Raw genomic sequence first — 19,253 nt, 5'->3', positions numbered from 1 at the left:
AGCCACCTAGGAAGCTAAGAAACAACTTCTAAAGGGATAAATGTTCCACGTGAGTCTATCAAAGTGTACTTAGTGTAGTTAGTTATTTACTTACTTGTGTGAAAAACAAACAGAAGGATTGTCTTGATCAAACATGTAAACCTATAAGGAACAAAACCCCCCTGGTACTTTAGCAGTCCATGGTTTTCTGTTACTGTTCTTCCGCTGTAAAGCCTGTGTGGCTAAGCACAGCTGCCCTTTAGCTATTTAGCACATGAATTGAAAGCCTTTAAAGTGAAATCAGGAAGTCTTGCAGATGGGGAAGTATCTTGAGGATGCCTCTCTCAAAGGCCAGACAGTTAGAATGACAGATTGATGCAACACACTTTTCTGTCTGCCTTTTCATTCTGTTTTAAGCCCTTGACTATAGTCACCTCAGCTTTGTTTACTCACTTTTTAAATACGCTGCAGAGGTAACAGAGATCAAGTTGTATAAATATATATATAGCATTACATAGCATTATATATATATTTATATATACATAATGCATATATATATTATATATATATATTTTTTTCATGGGGATCTGGAGCTTCTCGACCCTGTTCAATGACAGGTCACTACTAGGTCACTACTAGGTTTTGCCCCTAAATACAGTCCTAACTGAGAAGCGTGGAACTAACTGGAAGTGAAATTCTTGGAATGAAGATTTATTGGAAGACATTCATGCAGGGATGCAGAGCTATTATATGCCCCCTAGACAGAGATGAGAAAAAACTTTCTGAGCTACAGTGTATACATAAACTATAACCAATTCAGGAACATACAATATGCAGAAGTATCAAAAAATAGTAGTTACAGTCTTTCCTTCCAAGGAAAATGAAGTCATAAATCAACAAAGCATCTAGCTTTTAGAATCTAAAAATAACGCTTTACAAAAATAAAATAAAATAGAATAAAAATAAAAACAATATTTCTCTTTGAAATAAACATCCCAGAAAAAAAACCAACTGCTCAATATTTCATGCCTTCAGTCCTTTCTCAAGGGAATAAAACATCTGACATGTAATGGTTTCTTGTAAACAATTTCTTTATTGTGGACAGCTGTTTATTTTCACAGTAGGATCTTCCCATTAGGCAACTAATAATGATTTACTACCTGGGTCTGCTCCATCAGAGAGAGAATATCACCATCAAATTAGCTACAGCAACCAATTTGGAGGGCTTCTCTGGTTATATATACAGTACTTGCTGTTTCATTAAGAATAAATTGAAATATATTCTGTTCTGTAATTACATGATATAATAATTGCATTTTCATTTTCCTTTCTCTTTTGCTGGTAACAAAACTATTTTCTTTTTTTCCTTCAGGTAACCATAATAATATCACTGGAAGTTTTATTGCATCCTGTTACCTCAAAAAGGTCTTACCTACCAAATTTCCCTATGAAAGATTAGCTACAGTACCGAGCTTCTGACAGGTGCTATGTACAGGGCCAAAAGGGAAGTATTTATGGCTGTTATTCTCTTCTAGTTTCAGGCTCAAGTTACAATAAGCTAAGAGATGTTTCTGTACAAGTCAGATAACAACAGGCTCCAAGGATCATCTGGCAGTTAAAATTACTGAAGTGCAGTATGCTCTAACAATATTCCTTCCTGCCTCCATCATACATGACAAACTGTCACAGGGATTATGTTACTGGAGTCATTCTGATGTTGAAAAATGGTTACTGAAGGAAAAAAAAAAAAAAAAAAAAAAAAGTAAATAAATTATATCATGTTATTTTTTCTATTTTTGTTGTTGTTGTTGTTCAGAATAACCAAAATAATTTCTAAAGAGATAAACTTAGGTTTTGGATTAACTGGACTCATATAATTTGGACTACAAAAATAGCTATGCTATTTTACATTCTGGCAAATCTTACTAATTTGTTTTTTTTTGTTTGTATATTGATTCAGCATACAAGGTTTTAAAGGACAGAAAGCATTACCATACTGTCATGATCACATTTACTATTAAACACCTGATGAATGTACTAAAAAGACTGTTATCCTTAAATTTCTTATAGGATTAGACAGGTTTCCATATCTCAAATCTTAATACATCTCAAAATTCTGTTCGCTATTTCTCCCAATTTTTGAAGTATTTACAGAAGAAGTAAACAATACTTACAGCAACGGTCACAATAATGTAGTCCTTCATACAAAAGAGAAACAATTTGTCTATACTCACTAGCCTTTTCCTTACACATCAAAAGACTGTAGATAAAAATCACAACATTGCTTGGAAGTTAAAGGTCATATTTTTCTTACTTTTATTTAAAAAAATCTTCTTATACTCAAGCCACACCAGCATTATTTCAATTCCTTTTTTTTTTTTTTCTTTGAGTAATAGACAGATGGATTGATTTTAGTTATACTAAAACATGAATATTGAATCAAGTCCACTAAATCCAGATCAGCTTTTTATTGGTCTATTCCTGTTATTCCATATTTCACCAAAAGTTATTTATCTATTATAAGAAAATGCTAAAAAGAAGTTGAATAACATTGACCAAGAACAAATTTACATAACTGGTTCTTTGAAATTTAACAAATTAAAAGTTTGCAAGTCATTTAGTATGTGATATGTTTATTTTTTACAGCACCTTTTTATGAGGATGCTAAGGGAGGAAGGAAGCAGCAAGACAAACACCTCACAAAATCTGTTTTTCACCACACTGTCATATTGTGTCATATTGTCAATTGCTGAACAAAGATGCTTTTTGTTCTTTGTGTGTGTGTGTCCAGTTTTATTTATTATCCAGTTCAATCTTGTTTATAAAATATTTTTTACTATGAATATACTCTATCATCATGTCCAACAAAACAGATGTTATGTAAGAATCAGTCAGTCCTTTTACAGGAAGAAACATTGGTCTATTATTGCTGACATTACAAATATTCAGTGGTTCATTTGTAATGCAACCTTGCAGTATAAAAAGTATTTCTGAATGAAATGAAAACTACATTATGTAGAGATGTAAGTTGTTATATATGTCTATCTAATAAGACTAATTTTTGGAACAGAAATTTAAGGCCTAAAGTTAAATTTCTGTGTTTATATGCTGGTAGCTAAATTGCTTTCTAAAGAAATAGCATTTATTTTTTCTCAGAAGTTTAAGCAAATCAGAAACTGAACTTCAGAGTTGCTGTCCTGGTTTCAGCTAGGATAGAGTTAATTTTCCTCCTCGGAGCTGGTATGGTGCTGTGTTTGGGACTTAGGATGAGAATAATGTTGATAACATGGTGATGTTTTAATTGTTGCAGAGCAGTGCTTACACTAAGCCAAGGACTTTTCAGCTTCTCACTCTGTCCGGCCAGTGAGCAGAGTGGGGGTGCACCAGTGCAGATGATTTCAGGCAGTGTTCTAAATGTGAAAGTGGGCCAAAACCCCACATCTGTTTTAGATCTCAGCAGTGCGATAATGCAAAAATATGAATAAAGATCCAAATGGCTTCATGCTGTATGGGATCAAAATGCTTTTTATTGTGGTATCAGGACAGACCTAAGCTTGATCATTTCTAGCAGATGCAATTTGATGGCCTATCAGAAAACTGTTAGAAAAGCACTCATCTAATCTGGTAATATCTATGATTTTGGATCTGTTGTTTGAAAAAATACAGTAGGAAATTGTTGGAATGCCTTTGTCTGTAAATGTTATATATCCTCTTAACATCAAATGTGTTATAAAGAGACATAAAGCTCTGAAAGGAACATTAAGTCATCAGACAAATCAGCTGTCTCAGACAGAAATCAGTCATAGTATCAACAGAAATCTTGGAAGATTATAAAATGAGATATCAGGAAATGGTACTATTTGGGGAGGATCAGACACCAGTAGATGAATTTACATATGTGTCCTCACAGAGGTAATTAATGGCCACCAGAAAGGCTAATTTCATTGACTGGCTGAGAACTGAACAAGTTGACATAGGTCTCATCATGGATATAAGAACTAAATTTTTTTTAATTTCAATAATGGGATCTCACCTACATGGCAGTTATCATCTAGTCCTTTAAATCATCATAAGCTGGAATGGAAGAACACTTGTCAGTTATAAACACACTGGAGTGACAGATACCCCAGTATTTTCTCCTTCCAGAGATTATCAGAAATATGGCTGTAGCTGTAGCAGGAATATAGGATGGTGCTGAGGATAAGACAAAGAAACTTTTCCAAATTGTGCCTCAAGGAATCTTTCCTACCATTGCTAATCTTTCTCTAACCGGGTGAGAGAGTACCAAGCCCACGTGAAGAATCATATGAATCTGATTCTGTGGGATTAAAGAGAGTTTGGGCATGGTGAGCTCACTGAGGCTTACAGAGGGTTCATTAAAATGCAATTAATTCACTCTAAAGGACAGCAAGGAGAATCATTCCATTACCTTAGAACATACCCATAGACAGATTTCAACACAAGTCCTAAAACAATGTATCTGAACATTTTCTATGGAGCCAGTGCTACTTAGACTCAGCTCATTCATTGTGGGGCAATCCAGGCTGCTGGGTTCCACCAGTAGTAAATTTAGAAGGCAGGAGCATACACCAATAAGTAGGTAGGAGACAACAGTGAAAGACCCAAAACCGAGCAGAGTAGATCACAAAACTGCAGGACTTCCCCTGACTTGATACAGGGCTGCCACATATAAGATTTCTTGGACAGCACATAAGATAAAAGTGTGATATCTCCTGAAACTTCTGGATCTATTGAAAGATTCCCAGCAATTACATAAAAAAAATTAAGCCAGGCTGCAGTTCAAGGAGAAAACCTGGAAAAAAAAAAAAAATCTCCTATTTTGTCAGATGGATAACAAAGACATGCACATTCTAAAGTAGCCCCAACTGAGGGACTAGGAAATTTTCTGTAGTATAGGATTCAACTTTAAAATTATTCTGACTTGATTAAATCCCCAAAGTAAATCTCTCCTAGATAACTATTCACATGGCACAAATCTAGGAACTACAGATAAAGACAACCATGTATTTCAGGATTTCAAGGAATGAACATTACAGGAGAAATTTCAAAAGAGCAGATGGAATACTGAATAATGGAGTCAGTAGGTAGCTAAACTGGATGCATACAGAGAACAGCTGGACTAAGCTGTTTGAATTTGCTCTTTTGAATTTGTTTTGTTTCCTGAACACTTAAACCTGAATAACCATTGTTCTGAGTAGGATTGTAAATATATATCTGCAACTGTCTTGCTGAAAGCACTTGAAGCTATAACTGGCCCAGTCTTGGATGTGGCAGCTATTTCAGGATAGTGTTTGGAATTAATTACCAGTGAAGTGCATTCCAGTGGCAACAGGGGGTCTGTTTAGTTGTTTCTGCATCATCCGCAAGAGTTCGGTATGACTGTTATCAACTTTTTATTTCCCCTAATCACCCACCTGCACAAATAGACTTTGGAACTGCTTCGAGCTTGCATAACCCTTATAATACCAGGGAACTATCTGGAATAACATCTCTCATTAAATACTAACGAGAAATGATGGGTGATTTCCACCATTTCCTGAATAACCTTTTGAGACTGCCTTTGTAAGCTGTTGATGTCTAATTGAGCATTCAAAAACAGTACTACACAGTTGCCATATATTTTTTGTTGTTGTTGTATTTGTTATTGTTGTTGGGTTTCACATGTTTAAAAGTTTCGTAGTGAAATGACTGTATGGTCTACAACAGATATTTCATAGATGGCTACATTTGTGTTGTCTCAGCATGTAGTCTTCATGTTTGTGGAAGTTCAGTGAAATGCCTAAGGTGTAAGTATGAGTGAAAAAAATATTTTTGTTCATTTCAGTCATTCACTAAAAACTAGAAAGCTTAGTAGTCTTGTAAAACAATTCCCCTACCCTCAAATAATGATCCATATTGGGGATCTTCATGTTTATTACTAAGTTTATCTCACCAGTGAGATGATCCTGAATGCAATCATTTGCGTGACTTAGTATTTCACAAGATTTCTTCTATAATCCAAAGAGAACAGCCAAACTGTGCTGTGCAGAGAAAGTACTCTACTCTTTCAAATATTGTAGTCAACAGGTGAATTAAGCTACGTTTTCAAATTGGCTCATAATGTAAACTGCATACGTGATCAGAGTAAGTACTTTGAAATCATTTAAATAATACTAATGATAGCCACAAGTTCCATTAATAAATAATTAAAGCAGTCTTGAAGGTAAACCTCCCAATATGCATCCATCTTTAATTACAAGGAAATGCAGTTTATGGACAAAACTACATTTTCATAAGCTTCATTTCTTCTGAAGTATCAATTAGTTAGTAAAGCTCTCTAATAAAACACTGAAGTCATAAAACCAAACATTTAAAAGCCAAAGAGCTAGAAATTTTATTTATAAATATTTAAATATCCAGATGTTCTTATCTAAGGTTTGTAAATTTTCGAGAAACTCACTCACTCTCACTTTGGCTCAACTCTAACTCTGGAAATCTTACATTTTTGCATGTAATATATATTTTAAGTATTTTGTTCCAAACAAGAAATGTATATTTTATCCAGAGTACACTGATTAACCATAAAGAAGTTGTCCAGCAGGTAGTGTCCACACCTGATACACAGTCAGAATTCAGGGAATCTTAAAAATCTCTGCTATTAATTTTGAAAGCATTATGGAAACATCTGTATGGAAACATTTGTAACAAAGCAAATTAGTTATCTAGTCCAATATGTTGCCCTCAGTAACATCCACATGATTTGAGAAAGAAAAAGGATATACCGTGGAGAATTTTGGAATAATACAGCCCAATTTCCAAGCACAAACAGATAATTTGTGACACTAAAGTGCTACAGAATTGGAGTTTTCAGAAACCACAAAACAAAACAAACAAACAAACAAACAAAAAAATGGTCATATTTTTGAATTTCCAAATCAGATCTTTTTTATAATGGAACCTCGAAACAATTTTGTAATATATTACTTTTACTTATTTTATTTACACAGCATTTTCTTCTGAAAAATAGTATTTTTCTTCCCTTTTTATTAATATTCACACAATAATTTACTTTCCATCGGAGGAAATTCAGGTGAAATGTTATAATGAACTCATATATTGCATAGCATTATTAAGCCTACCTTCCCACTGAAAAAGCAATATTTACCATAGAAACTTCTACTATGTGTTTTGAATCATCTGTACACTTCAACACATTTAATTTAGTTGGTTTTACAGTTTGCAATTTTCTTTACTGTTTTTATCTTCTTAGTTTGGTTTTATATTATCCAAGTACCTGCTAGATTTGCAGAGTTCTTAAAATTCTTCCTATTGAATGTTCCCATAGTGCAACCTGCTACATTTCTTATAGAAACCACACTTGTTATGGAGTTTGCATAGATTCTTGGAATTTTTAAGAGCTGCATTTAACTATATAAAAGAATGATAAAGATCACACGAAACTTTTAAAATTAAAAAAAAAAAAAAAAAAAGTATGCTATTTGTATCTGCTGTTGATATCCAATGAATAAATTGAAATTTCTACACCATGCAGCATTGGCCCGTTTGAAATAGAGCCAAAATAAAATATCCAAATGTGAAGAAATATTCACATACACTGGGTCAGAAATGGAGTACCTGATGCCATCCAACCATTAATAATAAAGGAGAGATCATATTTAGATAAAACTATATGGGTTATTTTTTTTTTCCGTGTTTGATGGAGAAAAATATGGCTTAAAACTATTTAACATCCCTTAACTTTCAGTCTTTAACTACAACAAATTATTACTATTGAATTGCATTGGAATTCTTTTTTCTTTTGTTCTTTTCTTTCCTTCTTTCCTTTTTTTTTTATATATATATATTTTTTTTTAGTGAATGAAATGAAATATTTCTGCTTTTCTTCAGACCATCAGACCATCTTTAATTGTCAGTCTTTCCTAGTTTAGAGAAGAAAATAGAACTGGCTGAATTCTCCCATCAGGGCCAGGAGAAGGGGAAAGCCAAAGTAAAGACAGGAAAGCATACTACCGATATAGCAAAGACCTGCTGTATCTTCCTAATTCTTAGCACTTTTTAAAAATTATTATTTATTATCAAACAATTTCTAAAGAATCACCTGCAAAGTATGATCACATACATGTTGCTCCTGATGCTGCATAATTCCTCATTTTTAACCTTCCTCACCTTCTTCTTAACCTGACCTATCTCTGGAGTTGTTCAAGGCCAGGTTGGATGGGGCCTTGGCCAACCTGATGTAGTGGGTCACATCCCTGCCTATGGCAGGGGAGTTAGAGTTAGATGATCTTCAAGGTCCCTTCCAACCCAAGCCATTCTGTGATTCTATGATTCACATAAGAAACATACCTTCATGTTCCAAATTCAGAAAAGACAATGAAGTAACAGGGATATACATTTCCGTAGCAGTAAAACTGGGGTTACCTGCTCCTCCTGGCTGAAACATAACATGCTTACTCTGATTTTCCTCATATACAGTTCTTACAGGACAACGGGTAAGCAACAAAAGGCAGAATTCACAGAATTCCTGTCAGTTCTGCTGCCAGAACTCATAACCACCACAAAATTTGTATTTCAAATTCCATGTGAACATGAGTCACAAATTCATTGCACACTGTGTTTCTAAGGCTGATATCTAGGAGTTGGACAAGCAATTAAAAAAACACATTGCTTTGTGTTTGCAAGGGCTTCTCAAGGCCTTTAATACTTTTAAGAAATCCATCCATAGCAAATCCTTGTTAAACTTTTAATAGGTTGGGTGATACAGACAAAAGACAACCTATAGAATTTACCAGAAAAAAATATTTCCCACTAATTTTACTTACAAAATAGTCACAGAAAGTTTTGATATTTTCACAACACAAAACAGAAAGAGATGTCGAAATAATAGAATTGCTCTTGGAGAGAAATTTAGCTTCAATCCCAGTATTGCTGGTAAGAAAGTGATTTTAATTGTACTAAATTATTTAAATATCCAAGCGGGGAGGGAATTATTATCTGAAAGTAAATGGAATGGATTGAACAGCTGGAATTACAGTGGAAAGAACAGCAACTAACAGCTGATTTTGCTATCCTCATCCAGAACAGATAATACTGCATACAGTAATAGAAAATATTATAGAAAAAATAATGCACTTTGCTCTGGAGTAAAACTATATGAAGTGATCCTTCTGAAGGTTTTTTTCTGCTTTTTGAGAACAATAAAGCAACCAAGGGTGAAAACATTCTTTCCTATGGGTTCTTCCAAATCTGCAGTGTTTGAAGTTACACTGGGAAAAAAGGAAAAGAGTAGTTTGATATCCTGTCTGCAGTAGAAGATGATTCTGTCACTGGCTATTAGTAAAAATATGTTGTATCTATACACATGTGGATTGACAATGCAAACCCATTCCCATCGTACTTTGATATTTAGCAAAATCCAACATTTCTTGCACACTTCAAATTTGCTTGTGAGATGGCCTGTACAAAAATGAAAATGATATAAATGAGTAAAAACCAAATCTCTGCAAAGCGGTAGAGGGAAACTGTTTGGCAGCAAGCTACATACTGCCATCAGGACTAACAGATGCAGAAAGAGAGACAGAAGCAGAGAAAATGGAAGTAAAGTTTTTTTTAAAGTTTTTTTTTTATTTAACTTAAAATAAAACAGGAGGGAAAATCTTCTTTTTTTTTTTTACAGAATGTAACACTGTACCTTCACTAGGAATCAATGTTTTTCTATTTTTTAATCATCTCTGACACTGAATAAAACAAATAAATCTGTTCATTATGTACAAAAATGGTTTATTTTAGCAATTGCTTAATATTTCTGCAAATATTTTGATTTTAACAACATTTAGCAAGCTGTGCCAAGATTTATGCTTTCCAAGTGTACTAAAGTTAGTAGAAAAGTTTACTTAAAAAATTCATAACACATATCACAGACTTCAACATCTGTTAGCAGAGCCAAACTGACATATGAATGCTGTGTAGAGGTAGTTGGGACTCTTTTGACAAATTATTTTTGCCATATAAAAACTTATTAATCAAAATTGATTAATCAAAACTGATTTTCATGGGGAAAAATTTCATTTTCAGGACATTTTCATCAGAAATTATTCTTGGAGCAGGACAGATCTCCTGTTGCTTCTCTGCAAAAAAGGTTAATGTGGAAACAAACAAAAACACGAAATGTGCAGAGCAGGTATTCCATAAGCCTGATCTTTTGACCATTTAGTTTGTAGGTTCCACTGGAGCTCACCCCTCTGTTCTGACAAAGAGGGCAGAGACTGAGTGCCTATATCTTGGCATGATATAGAACTAGGATGCAACTAGGATAGAAGCGTTCTCAATACTTAAAGGCATTCTTACATGCTATGATACAAATATAGTCACTCGTACCATAGCCTGGTACTTAGGGTTCTCAGCTTGATCCCCCACATCCCATATAAGTGTCCTACTAAAGGCCACAGAAATTGCAGGGATCACCCTGCTATCAGATCTAATCCCTAAATTGCAAACAATCATATAATTGTGGTGTGAGGCAACTGTAGACTACACATTTTCTATTCCCCATCTACAGCTAGTTACGAAGCACTCCCTAACAAATTGTATACTAAATTTACAAACTGTAATACAAAATATCAAAAAAGCCTGAAAATATACAAAAATAGCAGGAGTGAAAAGGAGTATTTTTAATGTCATAATTTTCTGCAACAGCTGAGAATATCTAGATGATCTTAAGGTATGTATATTTCACTGTCTAATTAATTGTTCAGAGTTAAACAGCTTTATCATGGGGCATTGAGAGACCAAAACAGTGGAGAAATTCATCTATGACAAAAGACAGCAGAGTTCTTTGTGCAGTTCAAGGCATGCCTATACTGAATTCTCCATTACAGCTTCTGAAAAAAAGTTTAGCTCTTTTTATAATACTTGAACTGTACAGCATTATAGACACAAGCCCAATGAAGCATGGACTCTTGAGGACTGGATCTCTCAAATTTTAGGACTTAGTTTCATCCTAATGCAAAATAGCAGAATATGCAAACTCTTGAGTATAGCTTAATAAAAAGTATGGAGTACAAGATAACTGCTTCCCTTCAGGTTCTAAACAGAGCAAAATTCAGTCTGAAAAGGTTTGTAGAAAATTAAATTAAAGGTTTGTAGAAAATCCACAGGGGCACTAGGAGGCATATAATATAGTTGTACTATTACTGCTAATGTTAACAATTTAATGGAGTTTACAGCAATGTTATTCTTTACATATATGTTAAATCAATGTCACTTATGAGAGGGACAGTTACTTGTATCTGCTCAATTACAAAACAATCCAAGGAGCATTTTGAAGTGTAGAATTACTTATCAGAATGGAATATGTTTTATATGGTCCATGTATATTTCATCCCTTACTCAAAACAAATTGCAAAGGATGCTGGAACCAATAGCCATATAACTAAGAAAACATTCAATTGCTGAAAAATAGATTCGCATATGGGCTTAAAAATGCAGAGTACCTCAAAATAATTATGTTCCTTTGAATTATTGTCTAGATTTGAAATAAACGTTCTTGTCTGATAGCAGGCAGTCCAGTGTATAATGACACCATTATAAATGATAATCGCACTGGGATGCATGAAGCTCTGTGTTGGTCAGTACATATGCATTTTGCTGATAAATACTTTCATCACTCATTTGCAAAAATTGTCCAAAACTCCTATGAAAGCTAACTTCTCTTTCAACAGTATTTCAATGAATAATAAGTAATGAATCATGAAAAAATGCGTAGCATATGTCAAGCAGCAACCTTTTTCTTTCTCTTTTTAGAGAAAATGCAAGCTAGTCCTCTGGAAAGTGGAATTAGTTTAACAATATAAATACATTTACTGGAAAATACTGGATAGGTGGAGACCTGCATGCAATTTGACAATGAACTTGTCACATGGTATCAGTCATTCCCATGTGCTTTAATTTCAGAAATGACATAGTATTTTTAATAACATTTTATTGTTAAGGATGTTATCAAAGACGTTATCTAGAGGAGAATATGATAGGGAGCAATTATCTTAATTATATACTAACAACCTCTTAGAAGGATGATAATGTTGTAAAGGAGACTACATTAAAGCTGAAATATGTAAGAACTGAAGTGGCTTATGTCAGCCCCCGGTGCATATGCATTCTGAAGTCTTCAATTATGTTTGTAAAGCTATTTTTCCACAAAAATAAACAAACAAACAAACAAACAAACAAATAAATAAATAAAAATCTGCTGTGTTGAGGACATAAAGGAGTGGGGAAAATGGTCAATAGAATAAACCAACTTTCTGCACATTATTCTATGGATGTGGCAGAAGAATTAGTATTAAAGAAACAGCAGAAATGTGCAATATCTTCACTAAATATCAAACAGAAACTCACATGAAAATATGATTTCATCCAAAGGGAATGATAAATGAGAGATACTAATGCTAAAAATATTAATCAATGGATACAAGGAATCATAAAGATCTGGCAGGAAGCTATCTCAACAAATGGTGCTGGACTTAGTTCCTAATAAGACTTAGAATAGTGATAACATTTGAGAAGACTAGAAGAAAGCCAATGGAATACATTTAGTAGTTATAGGCTTTTGGTCTGACATAAGGAAAATAGAATAGCTGATATGGATCACCATTAATAATAAATGAAAGGGGTATAGACAATGCAAATTAGCATAGTTATTAATTAATCTGTTTTTTAAATGTAAATATAAGTTTGTTTAATACAAGTAGAGTTTATCTGACATTCCCTTTATAATACATTGGGGTAATATTACATTTGGCTTATTAAAATTTAGTAATGTGGTCTATATTTGCAATGGAGATAATTTGAAAAAGTTAGTAATGGTTCCATATTTATGTTCATGAAGGCATCCACTGTATATCACACTCAATGTTATATTTTGAACTACCCACGTGGAAAATATATATATATAATATATATATAGTATATATATATACACTATATACTTTAAGACCAGCAGTCTTAAAGCTGCTGGTTAAATGCACACGAATCAGTCAAGAAAGTATGAAAAAACAAACAGATAGTACTGAATACTTCTACTTCCTGCTTTCTCAGTTCTCTCATCTCAAGCTGATGCTTGATTTTTGCTTTCCTGCACAAAAAATGGTTTTGTCAAATACTACCTGTTAACAAAATACAAATCAATATAGAATCAGAAATGCAGATGAACTGTGCTTCTTTAAGAAAGAGAATACTAAAAAAGCTAATATATAGCATCCTATTGGTACTCCAAGAACTGATAGTGCCATTGGAAAAACACAAAAAATGAAATAATGAAAATATTAGTATGATAAAACAGAACTCCTTAGCTGTCCACATTTTGGGGATTTTTACTTGGAGAAAATGAACTACGAATTATTGTTTCAGTTTTGTTTTGTTTTTTACATGAATAGAAAAATCCTGAAAGATAGAAGCAAATTAGTGCTTGCCAGAAAGTGCTTTAAGAAAAGATGCATGTATGCTGTGAAAATCACTGGAAGATTCTACACTAATAGAACATTATTCAGTTTCACACTTGCATCTATTTCTTTTTTCTGTTCTCATGAGCAAATATAGAACTTCTTGGATCTTGAAAAAAATACACAGAAGGTGTACACACTATTGTTCCCATGTCCAAACATAATTAAGTGGTGTAACATGCTAAAACAAATATAACTTTGAAATAAATCCCTTATAGTAACTGAAGATATTTTAAGATCAATAAAATAATTTAATAATTGAAATTGCATCTCTGTGGTGCTGTGTATTGCAAATAACAAAAAATGAATTTGAGAAAAATGAATTACAAAATGCCAGAAAATACTTTAAAATAAAAATGTATACTTTTATAGTTTATATTATAGGAACAGCTATATCAGCAAACACTCTCGAGGCATAATTTTCATAATTTTTTTATATTTAAAAGGTACTTAATACATATTATTTGCACTGAAGAAAAAATAACAAAATGGATTGTAAAGAGCTATACAAAAGGCTATTGTATATTTTGTTCTTCAGCCAGCACTCCCTTAACCTTTACTAAAATGTCATGTGAAGTTAAAAATTCTAATTGCAAACATATGCTAATGCTAATGAAAATGCTTTTGATACAAAGTGTATAGTCCATACTATGGCAGTAAGAATGATAAATATGAAACATATCATAACTGAAACTCAGTCAGGAGAAGGTAGGTCTGGTTTCCAATACACTGTGTTCTGGCAGTGATTTTCATCTTGGAGCTCTGAATGTGATCCTTATATCTTTATAAATCAATCTGTTAAGTAAATTGAGAAGTTCTGAGCTATAGCCAAATTCTCTCCATATGGCTCAGAAAAAGGTTAAAGGAAGAGAAATAAGAGCAGAGAAAAATTTTATACAGGTCTTATAACTAAGGTTGGCCAAGGTATGTCACTATGAATAAATTACCGACTGAAAAGTACAGCTGAAAAATTGTCTCATAATATACTATTTTCATTTCAAAGTAAATTTCACTAGAAATCAGCTAAAAACAGCAAACATTAAAACTATTTTCAGAAGGACTAATATAACATTTAACTGAAAAAAAGGTATCTATTTTTCTGGTTCAACTATTACAGATCTTTTAATAACCCTGATAGCTTCACTTTCCTCTTCTTACACAAAAGAAGGGAGGAATACAAGTATGCAGATGTTATCATCCAAATTTCAACAGAGGCCAGTACTTTAAATGGATGCATATAGGCAGAAGTAAGAAAAAACAACCTAAATGTTCTGTGATAATAAGTACACATCTTTGGAAGACCTCCATGTGACAATTTTACCACTGTAAGGAGTACTCTACCTATCATAACAAGAGTGTATCTATAGACATGCATGTGTCAAATTAGGTTAAATTTCATAGATTCTAGCTATTTTCAGATGACTCTAGATTAATTGTTACACACTGGAGTTACTCTGATTGATAAGAGACTGCCTTCCTTATTAAGCTCTTCTCTCTATACAGCTGAAAAGATCTTTCTTGATCACTGACAGTATTTAATCCCGAGAAGTTAAACTGAGGGTTATGTGTTTAAGTGCAATACATCCTACTATCTCTGTTTTAAATAGCATGTTTAAATGAAATACAGGTCTACCAGCAGCCATTCTGTTTAAAGCAATTTGCTACATGGACTTCAAAATGTTAGTGCATGATCCTTTAGATTAGTTATACTTTCAAAATGATGAGGCATAGGTGACACAGGCTAGCCTATTTAATTGCCATTCCATAAAACAAATTGAAGTGCAAGCAAGCAATTTTGTATATTTGGCAGCGTGATTGTTGCTTCTTATGGCCCTGTTGCACTGGTTTACATACAGCTAGAAAATAGCTGCACAAGTGAATGTATAAATTTGTTACACAATAAAAGATGCATTTGCTATCTAAATCTCAATCTGCAGAATTGAAATGTCCAAATATTCAGAAAAGAGCTGTGAAGATTTGTTGTTGAATCAGAACTCATGACCTGACAAACAGTACTTTATTTACCAAGCCAAGTGGTGGATGACCTTGGAAACTCTGTAGAAGATTCATATTTTCATCTGATTCAGATTTCTGAAGAGCTGTCTACTAGATATCTGTATGAGATTGCTGACACGCTTTTATATATCAAACACAAGAACAAAAGCAGAGGTGAGCAGACACCTGTCTGTGGCTACAGAATTTCAGATTCCTAGATTCCTTTTCACTGTAGTGATAGAAGAGGAGGAATTCCAGGCTGAGAAAGCAAAATAAATAAATAAGTAAATATTTTTAAAATTGCAGCAAATAGGGCAACCTGGGGACAGTTAACATATTGTAATAAGTGACAAGTATCCATGACAAGTATGGTTGGACCAGATGATCTTGAAGGTCTTTTCCAACCTTAATGAATCTATGATTTTTATTAGTTTCTCTTCTATGATTATGAGGTTATAAGAAAAAGGTATAGTTCATTATAGATTTATTATATTTTATGATCATTACTACAAGTTAATGGCATTTAAGTGCAAATTATGTAATTTTTCTAAGTATTAGAGATATTATGACTGACAACAGCAAGATTTCTCCAAAATATACTTAGGTGGGTAGATGTCCAAAACAGCTGCTAAGATATCCCTTCCTTTATTTCTTCCTTTTTCAAATCTTTGCAACATTTTTATCCCTTTGACAGAAGCCGTATCTTAGATGTAACTGTGTAGAGTATCTGTGCCAGGGTTATCTTTAAAATTGCTGACTTGGGAACTCTTGACTATGTAGTGGATGAGAGCTCAGCATAATTGAAGCACCTAAGTATTTAACTTATTTCTCAGGTGGATTTTGTAACCTACACTGAGTTTTTCACTGCTGCAGCTGAGATGTTTCCAGAGCTACAGATGGCTTACTAAGGTCTGCTCAATCTTCAACCACTGTAAGATAACATCTGGAAAAAATAGGTTCCCTGAACTAGAGCTCTTCTCCAAGAAAGATTTTCATGCAATACATGGATAGCAATGTCTCTTTCTGGTATAAAGATGCTGCATTAAAACCTTTGTTAATCTGCATGGCCAGATTGACTTTCCCAAAAAAGGGTATTTTTTCACAAGTTCACACACACACACACACACAAAAACAAAACAAACAGAAAAAACTAGTCTGAAAATTCCTCTCTATTTCCTAATTATATTTGATGAGACCTAAGAACAATTTAAGTAATGTACTGAACACCAGTCATTATTATTAAAATTTTATCACCTAGACTGCCACCTAGTCTCTCAGGGACCTTCTGCAGTAGAAACTACAGAGGCAAACTGAAAGAGATATGATCTCTCTAATGGGAGAGACACACACTTAATCTAGTGATTTTATTTATTTATTTATTTATTTTTGTAGTGTAGCCCATATTTCATTCTATATTTCTGCTACATAAAGTGGGTACGACACCAAGAGGTTCAAGGATGGAGTATGGTAAAAGGGTCCGAGGGTGTAAGTTAAGGCTGTAAAGGTCTTCAGCAGCACACGTCCAAATACAACATGGTGTTGCAGCCAGATTTCTGCTACCAGCATTCTAGACACTAGATAACTGATAAAACAACACTGACTTCATGAAGATACTTGACAGTGTCTACTTTAGCATTACAATTATCCAGTACCTTGAGCTTCAGACATTTATTAAGATTTTACACCTATCTGAGGTAACAAATGTGTTGTTAATAGTTCAGAAAACTTAATTACATCCTTAAGATGAACTAATACAATTTTATGGTTATTTTTCAAGGTTAAATTTTCCACATCCAATTATTATTAGTTTTTTCCTGAAGGAAGGACAGTCTGAAATGACTGGTAGAAATGTCCACTGTAAGCAATGCAGATGTTTCTCAGGAATAGCTTAGTAGAAATATTAATAAGATTGACTTATGAATCAATTGATTTGTGAGACTGATTTTATAAGATTCATTTATTAAATCTTCAATATAAATTTACATTTTGCTTAGCAGAAAAAATGTGTCAGAGTGCCATATTTCAGAACATTCCTATCAAGTCTTAGCTGTTAGTTTAAAAGTAATGAAACTGTGGCAGAGATGCCAGCACATCATCAGAGGTTGACAGAGATGTCAACCGCAGAAACAAAGACCAGCTCAACGCAAACTCAGACACTTTTTTTTTTTTTTTTTTTTTTCTCTTAGACCAGTCCAGTTTTAGCTGCCAGTATAGACCAATAATGTAACTGTTCTTCGTATATAAACCTAATTTCTGGCAAGCAGACAGACATAGAACTCACACAACACAGGATTTCAGAAGTGGAAATAACAAACTTATTTTACTCTCTGTCCAGTTTTTCTCTGCTACACCTAACAATAATTTTCCATTTGGTGCATGGTGTTCTCATCCTCTGTTCCCCACCAGTTCAAGAATAACATTCCGGAAATTAAAAATAATGCAGCAACCTACAGACCAGTCTTTTTCTCCCCAGTATATCAGAGAACGATAACTGGAAAGGTAATTATTCCCAACCTGTCAGGTGTTTACTGGCAGGACAGATAATAGTTACAACATACAGCTCTATAGCGTGAAAGGCCAGCCAGAATGACCTTTCTTCTCAATCCAGGAAATTCAGTGACTGAATGCAGTCAGTCTCATTTCGACTTGGCAAGAGCTAGTAATGCCCCAGACAGTGGGAAGAGTTCATCAGAGCATCCTACCACCTGGGGAAAGGAGACTGACAGATGCAATTTTATGTTCAAAGCACTGCCTCGTGCTCTGAAAATGAACACTACACATGACACAGAGCAGCAATTTGAAAAAGAGTATTCCCAAAGTCAGCAACTCTTAGTGATACAAAAATAGGAAATTTCAGAAAAAAAAAAAAAAAGAATGTAAATTAAATACTTCTTTTAAATGAATGATCTCTGCAATCCTGCATAACTTATTCAAGCAATAAATGTGCATGAACTAAACTGGCAGCCTGACATTCACATAAAATTTTGCATATTATTATGTAACTTAAAACTGTGAGTGATATGGCTGATTTTATTTGGGTCATTTCTGGTGTAAAATAGCATTCAATATGATTACACATATAAGTTAAAGACCATTCTGGTAGATAATTACTATATTTATAGCTTAAAATAAAATCACATTTTGGAATTTGCTCATCTATACAGCCAAATGTTCTTCCCAATAAAATGCCAAGGAAAAGATTATTATAGCAGTATATAGGAACATTAAGACAGAAAGAATTACAATACATTTGTATTGTTAACTTGAATTTGTTATATATTACAAAGATGACGGGTGTCTCATGAACGTACCACAGTTTCCTTGATTACTCTGGGGTCCTGTGATACAATCCATTTTTAACCATACACAAAACATACTTTCAAATTAAGACCTAAAATTGTCCTTTTTAGCATCTGCTTTACATACTGATTTTAATAGACTTACTATGCCTGTCAAAAATGCCTGTGCTCACCACACAGCACTTTTCCAAAGCCTGGTACTTTAACTAGTGAAAAGTCCATCTGCATTTTTTCATACTAATTACAGTAGAAAGTTTTGCAGTTGAGCCCCATTTACTATGGAGGCATATAATGAACTCCCTCAGCCAATTCATGGGGCTGAGGCACTGTATGGCAATCTTCCCATTGCAATAAGTATGTTTACAGTGATTAATCAAGTAGAAGTCTGAAAAACAAGGATAATTTGGCATTTTCTTCCTTTAGTGAACAACAAACCATAAAATTGTTCAGCGCTGTTCTG

General features: G+C 33.6%; 1 protein-coding gene across 8 annotated transcripts in view; it reads right to left on the bottom strand.

Annotated features, from left to right (window-relative positions):
• The window catches only part of ANKS1B (ankyrin repeat and sterile alpha motif domain containing 1B), a 444,131-nt gene that overhangs the window by 293,669 nt on the left and 131,209 nt on the right, over window positions 1-19,253 (bottom strand). The gene's annotated exons all lie outside the window — the stretch shown is intronic.

This window comes from Oxyura jamaicensis, chromosome 1 (assembly GCF_011077185.1).
Source record: "Oxyura jamaicensis isolate SHBP4307 breed ruddy duck chromosome 1, BPBGC_Ojam_1.0, whole genome shotgun sequence".
Taxonomy (NCBI): domain Eukaryota; kingdom Metazoa; phylum Chordata; class Aves; order Anseriformes; family Anatidae; genus Oxyura; species Oxyura jamaicensis.
The sequence above is the reverse complement of the archived record's forward strand: the minus strand, read 5'-3'. Positions and strand labels throughout refer to the sequence as shown.